Source organism: Coregonus lavaretus (genome assembly GCF_964263955.1).
Source record: "Coregonus lavaretus genome assembly, contig: HAP1_SCAFFOLD_4310, whole genome shotgun sequence".
NCBI lineage: Eukaryota > Metazoa > Chordata > Actinopteri > Salmoniformes > Salmonidae > Coregonus > Coregonus lavaretus.
In genome coordinates this window covers 1-7087 of record NW_028166176.1, presented here as the reverse complement: position 1 = coordinate 7087, position 7087 = coordinate 1, and positions in this window count along the sequence as shown.

Here is a 7087-nt window from a genome sequence, read left to right as displayed (position 1 = left end):
ACTCTAATAGCTGGTTGGGTCAATTGTCATCTTAGATGGCTGCTCTCTACGTTAGCTAGAGTTTTACCTGATCATGTGACCTAGTGAAATAATATTATTATGTCCATGTTAGGAAGGATGACTTTGCATGCCTGCATTGTTGGATTGGAACTGTGAGTTATTAAATTAGACTAAGGACACTCACCTCAACTTCATTATTGATAGAACACACAACCAATGAGACCAACCAACATTTGCTAAAGAAGAACGTGTGGCCTGGCAACAACGTTAGCCGTTGGCATTGCCGCGCTGTAAATAAATAAAGGTTGAGTTAAGATGTTTGTTAGGTGTCTGAGTAAAGTTGACATACACTTCCAGACCCCTTTACTCCCTTCCTCATGCACACTCATGGGGTAATAGCAGCAAGGCTGTGGTATTTACTGTATTGTTGACCTTTTCACAGCTAGGAGTTGTTGCCAAGACACTATTGCTGCTATACTATGGCCTCAGGAGCCAGTATGTTCAAGATACCAACATGACTAGAGCTGTGAACCTGAATCAACAGAAGGTTCTGTTGTGTCCAGCCTATAGAGGGCAGTGATACAGCCCATGGTTGGGGTATGTTTTTATCAGAAACCTTTACTCAAAAACGTATGCACATACAAGCTAGACTTGGAGGACCCTGGAATTTGTTGTTCAGAATTGCTATATGTGTCAATTAGTATTTCTAATAGATGTTTCATTTATGTACAATTTTGCAGGCGCCACAACACCCACGTAGCAAATCGTTATGGAAAGCCTGTCAAGGTTGGAGTTTGGCGACCTGGCGTTGATGATAATGCATAGATCGGTAGAGGCAGGTACAAGGGATTTCCCACAGGGTCGGGAAGTATCAGCATCCGAGTGACAGATGACTCAACTGGGAGACCAGCCTCAACGAGGGGGCCAAATATGGTACAGTCTGGACAGAAGCGTAGAAAATATGGGTGTGGAGTGCATATCTGTCAATCATTATTGGTGAATGAATGCCTTAAGTGAGTGTACCATGTACTCTGTTACCTCACTCTCTGTAATGGAAGAAACCAGTTAAGATGTTAAAGGTTTTGTTCTGTTGTCATCTTTAGTATTCATTTAGAACAGATAACTTCTATTTCGTTGATATTTCACCATGTTCAGAGATGGCACATCAGAACCATAGCACAACATGTTGCCACTATATAGCCATGATGATAGGAGGATGGGCTCATTGTAATGGCTGGAATGGAATAAATTGAACTGTATCAAACACATCACACATATGGAAACCAGATGTCTGACTCTGTTCCTTTAATTCCATTCCAGCCATCATAATGAGCCCGTCCTCTTATAGCTCCTCCTACCAGCCTCCACTGATAGCCAACAGACAGGACTGCAAAATTTGAAGGTAATCGGAATAGTTTTATTAGCCACACATACAAGGTTCTAGGAAATTGTCTTGGTGTCACTTAAAATGTCTATACATGAGAAACAAAAAAACACGATACATGTGTGTACAACAACACTGAAGTCATTGAAGTGATGGAAGGTGTAAAGTAATGCAACATTACTGTTAGCTGAAGTGATGGACGGTGTAAAGTAATGCATCATTACTGTAACTGAAGTGATGGAAGGTGTAAAGTAATGCAACATTACTGTTAGCTGAAGTGATGGACGGTGTAAAGTAATGCAACATTACTGTTAGCTGAAGTGATGGACGGTGTAAAGTAATGCATCATTACTGTAACTGAAGTGATGGAAGATGTAAAGTAATGCAACATTACTGTTAGCTGAAGTGATGGACGGTGTAAAGTAATGCAACATTACTGTTAGCTGAAGTGTTGGACGGTGTAAAGTAATGCATCATTACTGTAACTGAAGTGATGGAAGGTGTAAAGTAATGCAACGTTACTGTTAGCTGAAGTGATGGACGATGTAAAGTAATGCATCATTACTGTAACTGAAGTGATGGACGGTGTAAAGTAATGCAACATTACTGTTAGCTGAAGTGATGGACGGTGTAAAGTAATGCAACATTACTGTTAGCTGAAGTGATGGACGGTGTAAAGTAATGCATCATTACTGTGACTGAAGTGATGGAAGGTGTAAAGTAATGCAACGTTACTGTTAGCTGAAGTGATGGACGATGTAAAGTAATGCATCATTACTGTAACTGAAGTGATGGACGGTGTAAAGTAATGCAACATTACTGTTAGCTGAAGTGATGGACGGTGTAAAGTAATGCAACATTACTGTTAGCTGAAGTGATGGACGGTGTAAAGTAATGCATCATTACTGTAACTGAAGTGATGGAAGGTGTAAAGTAATGCATCATTACTGTAACTGAAGTGATGGACGGTGTAAAGTAATGCAACGTTACTGTTAGCTGAAGTGATGGAAGATGTAAAGTAATGCATCATTACTGTAACTGAAGTGATGGACGGTGTAAAGTAATGCAACATTACTGTTAGCTGAAGTGTTGGACGGTGTAAAGTAATGCATCATTACTGTAACTGAAGTAATGGAAGGTGTAAAGTAATGCATCATTACTGTAACTGAACTGATGGACGGTGTAAAGTAATGCAACATTACTGTTAGCTGAAGTGAAGGACGGTGTAAAGTAATGCATCATTACTGTAACTGAAGTAATGGAAGGTGTAAAGTAATGCATCATTACTGTAACTGAAGTGATGGAAGGTGTAAAGTAATGCAACCTTACTGTTAGCTGAAGTGATGGACGGTGTAAAGTAATGCATCATTACTGTAACTGAAGTAATGGAAGATGTGAAGTAATGCATCATTACTGTTAACTGAAGTGATGGACGGTGTAAAGTGTAGTATCATTACTGTTAACTGAAGTGATGGACAGTGTAAAGTAATGTATCATTACTGTAACTGAAGTCATTGAATTGATGGAAGGTGTAAAGTAATGCATCATTACTGTTAACTGAAGTGATGGACGGTGTAAAGTAATGCATCATTACTGTAACTGAAGTGATGGAAGGTGTAAAGTAATGCATCATTACTGTAACTGAAGTGATGGACGGTGTAAAGTAATGCAACGTTACTGTTAGCTGAAGTGATGGAAGATGTAAAGTAATGCATCATTACTGTAACTGAAGTGATGGACGGTGTAAAGTAATGCAACATTACTGTTAGCTGAAGTGATGGACGGTGTAAAGTAATGCATCATTACTGTAACTGAAGTAATGGAAGGTGTAAAGTAATGCATCATTACTGTAACTGAAGTGATGGAAGGTGTAAAGTAATGCAACCTTACTGTTAGCTGAAGTGATGGACGGTGTAAAGTAATGCATCATTACTGTAACTGAAGTAATGGAAGATGTGAAGTAATGCATCATTACTGTTAACTGAAGTGATGGACGGTGTAAAGTGTAGTATCATTACTGTTAACTGAAGTGATGGACAGTGTAAAGTAATGTATCATTACTGTAACTGAAGTCATTGAATTGATGGAAGGTGTAAAGTAATGCATCATTACTGTTAACTGAAGTGATGGAAGGTGCTGCAGTGTGTGTATTTGGCCACTAGAGGGAAGTCTAACATCACATCTAACTGATAGGAAAGATGGAACATCCTATTAATGATGACAGGTCTCTCTCTACAGTTAAGCTCTGTAGCAGTCAGATCACTCCGTGTGAGAGAGAGAGAGAGTGGGGGAGCTGAGCCACCTGCAGTCACAGGAGCTGTTGCAGAGATGACCTTTCACCCCTAAACACTGACCACTAAGCTCTGGAGTTACCACCCTCCCTCTTTTTTTCTCTCTCTATTTCCATCTCTATCTATCTCTCTGAGATCATATTATGGTTGGTTACATTGTTTCATGATTGCATCATGCATTCCTATTACACTTATTATAAAAAATATACAGTACCAGTCAAAGGTTTGGACACACCTACTCATTCATGGGTTTTTCTTTATTTCTTTACTATTTTCTACATTGTTGAATAATAGTGAAGACATCAAAACTATGAAATAACACATATGGAATCATGTAGTAACCAAAAAAGTGTTAAACAAATCAAAATATATTTTATATTTGAGATTCTTCAAATAGCCACCCTTTTCCTTGATGACAGCTTTGCACACTCTTGGCATTCTCTCAACCAGCTTCACCTGGAATGCTTTTTCAACAGTCTTGAAGGAGTTCCCACATATGCTGAGCACTTGTTGGCTACTTTTCCTTCACTCTGCGGTCCGACTCATCCCAAACCATCTCAACTGGGTGGAGGTCTGGAGATTGTGGAGGCCAGGTCATCTGATGCAGCACTCCATCACTCTCCTTGGTAAAATAGCCCTTACACAGCCTGGAGGTGTGTTGGGTCATTGTCCTGTTGAAAAACAAATTATAGTTCCACTAACCCAAACCAGATGGGATGGCGTATCACTGCAGAATGCTGTGGTAGCCATGCTGGTTAAGTGTGCCTTGAATTCTAAATAAATCACAGACAGTGTCACCATCAAAGCACCCCCACACCATAACACCTCCTCCTCCGTGCTTTACGGTGGGAAATACACATGCGGAGATCATCCGTTCACCCACACCGTGTCTCGAAACAAACCATCTAAAATTTGGACTCTAGACCAAAGGACACATTTCCACCGGTCTAATGTCCATTGCTTGTGTTTATTGGCCCAAGCAAGTCTCTTCCTCTTATTGGTGTCCTTTAGTAGTGGTTTCTTTGCAGCAATTCGACCATGAAGGCCTGATTCACACAGTCTCCTCTGAACAGTTGATGTTGAGATGTGTCTGTTACTTGAACACTTTGAAGCATTTATTTGGGCTGCAATTTCTGAGGCTGGTAACGCTAATGAACTTATCCTCTGCAGCAGAGGTAACTCTGGGTCTTCCATTCCTGTGGCGGTCCTCATGAGAGCCAGTTTCATCATAGCGCTTGATGGTTTTTGCGACTGCACTTGAAGAAACTTTCAAAGTTCTTGAAATATTCCGTACAAGCGTCTGGAACTGTTAACTGAAGTCATTGAAGTGATGGACAGTGTAAAGTAATGTATTAATACTGTTAACTGACGAGATGGACAGTGTAAGTAATGCATCATTATTGTAACTGAAGTCATTGAAGTGATGGATGGTGTAAAGTAATGCATAATTACTGTTAGCTGAAGTGATGGACGGTGTAAAGTAATGTCTTAATACTGTTAACTGACGAGATGGACAGTGTAAAGTAATGCATCATTACTGTATCGGAAGTGATGGACGGTGTAAAGTAATACATCATTACTGTAACGGAAGTGATGGACGGTGTAAAGTAATGTATTAATACTGTTAACTGACGAGATGGACAGTGTAAGTAATGCATCATTATTGTAACTGAAGTCATTGAAGTGATGGATGGTGTAAAGTAATGCATAATTACTGTTAGCTGAAGTGATGGACGGTGTAAAGTAATGTCTTAATACTGTTAACTGACGAGATGGACAGTGTAAAGTAATGCATCATTACTGTATCGGAAGTGATGGACGGTGTAAAGTAATACATCATTACTGTAACGGAAGTGATGGACGGTGTAAAGTAATACATCAATTCTGTAACCATCCATCACTTCAATTACTTCAGTTAACAAATAGTGATGCATTAATTTACACCTTCCATCACTTCAATTACTTCAGTTAACAGTTCTATTGGAGGGATGCGACACCATTCTTCCACGGGAAATTCCATCATTTGGGATTTTGTTGATGGTGGTGGAAAACGCTGTCTAAGGCGCCGCTCCAGAATCTCCCATAAGTATTCAATTGTGTTGAGATCTGGTGACTGAGACAGCCATGGCATATGGTTTACATCATTTTCATGCTCATCAAACCATTCAGTGACCAGTTGTACCCTGTGGATGGAGGCAGTGTCTAATGGCTAAAATAATGGCCTGCCCATCATTTTTATACATGACCCTAAGCATGATGGGATGTTAATTGCTTAATTAACTCAGGAACCACACATGTGTGGAAGCACCTGCTTTCAATATACTTTGTATCCCTCATTTACACAAGTGTTTCGGTTATTTGGGCAGTTACCTGTGTATACGGTGGAGTCAGAAATTATTGACATGAAAATATAACTCTTTGGCAATGCACACCAGTGGTGGGTTTGGTGTCTAAATTAGAATGCATAAGCAGAAAATAACCCCATACCTACTGTAAAATATGGTGGTGGATCTTTGACGTTATGGAGCTATTTTGCTTCCATTGGTCCTGGAGCCATTCTTATGGTCATCGGCATCATGAACTTTACCCAGTAGGCCTACCAGGATATTTTAGCCAAAAACCTGGTTGCCTCTTCCAGGAGGCTGAAACTTGGCCACAAGTGGATCTTCCAGCAAGACAATAACCACAAGCATATATCAAATTCCACATAGAAATGGTTAATTGGCCACAAAATCAACATTTTGCAATGGCCATCTCAGTCTCTGGATTTGAAACTCATTGAAAACCTGTGGTTTGAATTGAAGAGGGCAGTCAATAAGCACAGATTAAGGATATCAAGGATGTGGAAGGATTTGGTATGAAGGAATGGTCTAAGATCCCTCCCAATGTGTTCTCCAACTCATTAAACATTTTAGAAAAAGGCTCAGTGCCGTTATCCTTGCAAGGTGAGGTATTGAAAGGTATTGAAAACAGGGGTGTCAATAATTTTGACCCCTACCTTTTTGGGAAAAACAACTATTACTTGTTAAACAAAATCTCTTTCTCTGAGCAATTGTATTAGTATAAAATAATATAATTTTTCAATTTTTATGAGCATACAATATAGTCAGTATTGCTAATATTGATCAAGGGTGTCAATAATCTCAGACCCCACTGTATATACAGTGAGCTCCAAAAGTATTGGGACAGTGACACATTTGTTGTTGTTTTGGCTCTGTATTCCAGCAGAGCTCACTGTGTACACACACACTCACACACACACACACACACACAGACAGACACACACACACAAACCCTCTCTTTGAAGTTTTAGCTCCTCATATAAGGCTAACACCTTTCATCAATTCTAACTTACTGTCGGATTAAACGTATATCCTCCACATTCCTCATCACGGTTGTTACAGATAGAGAG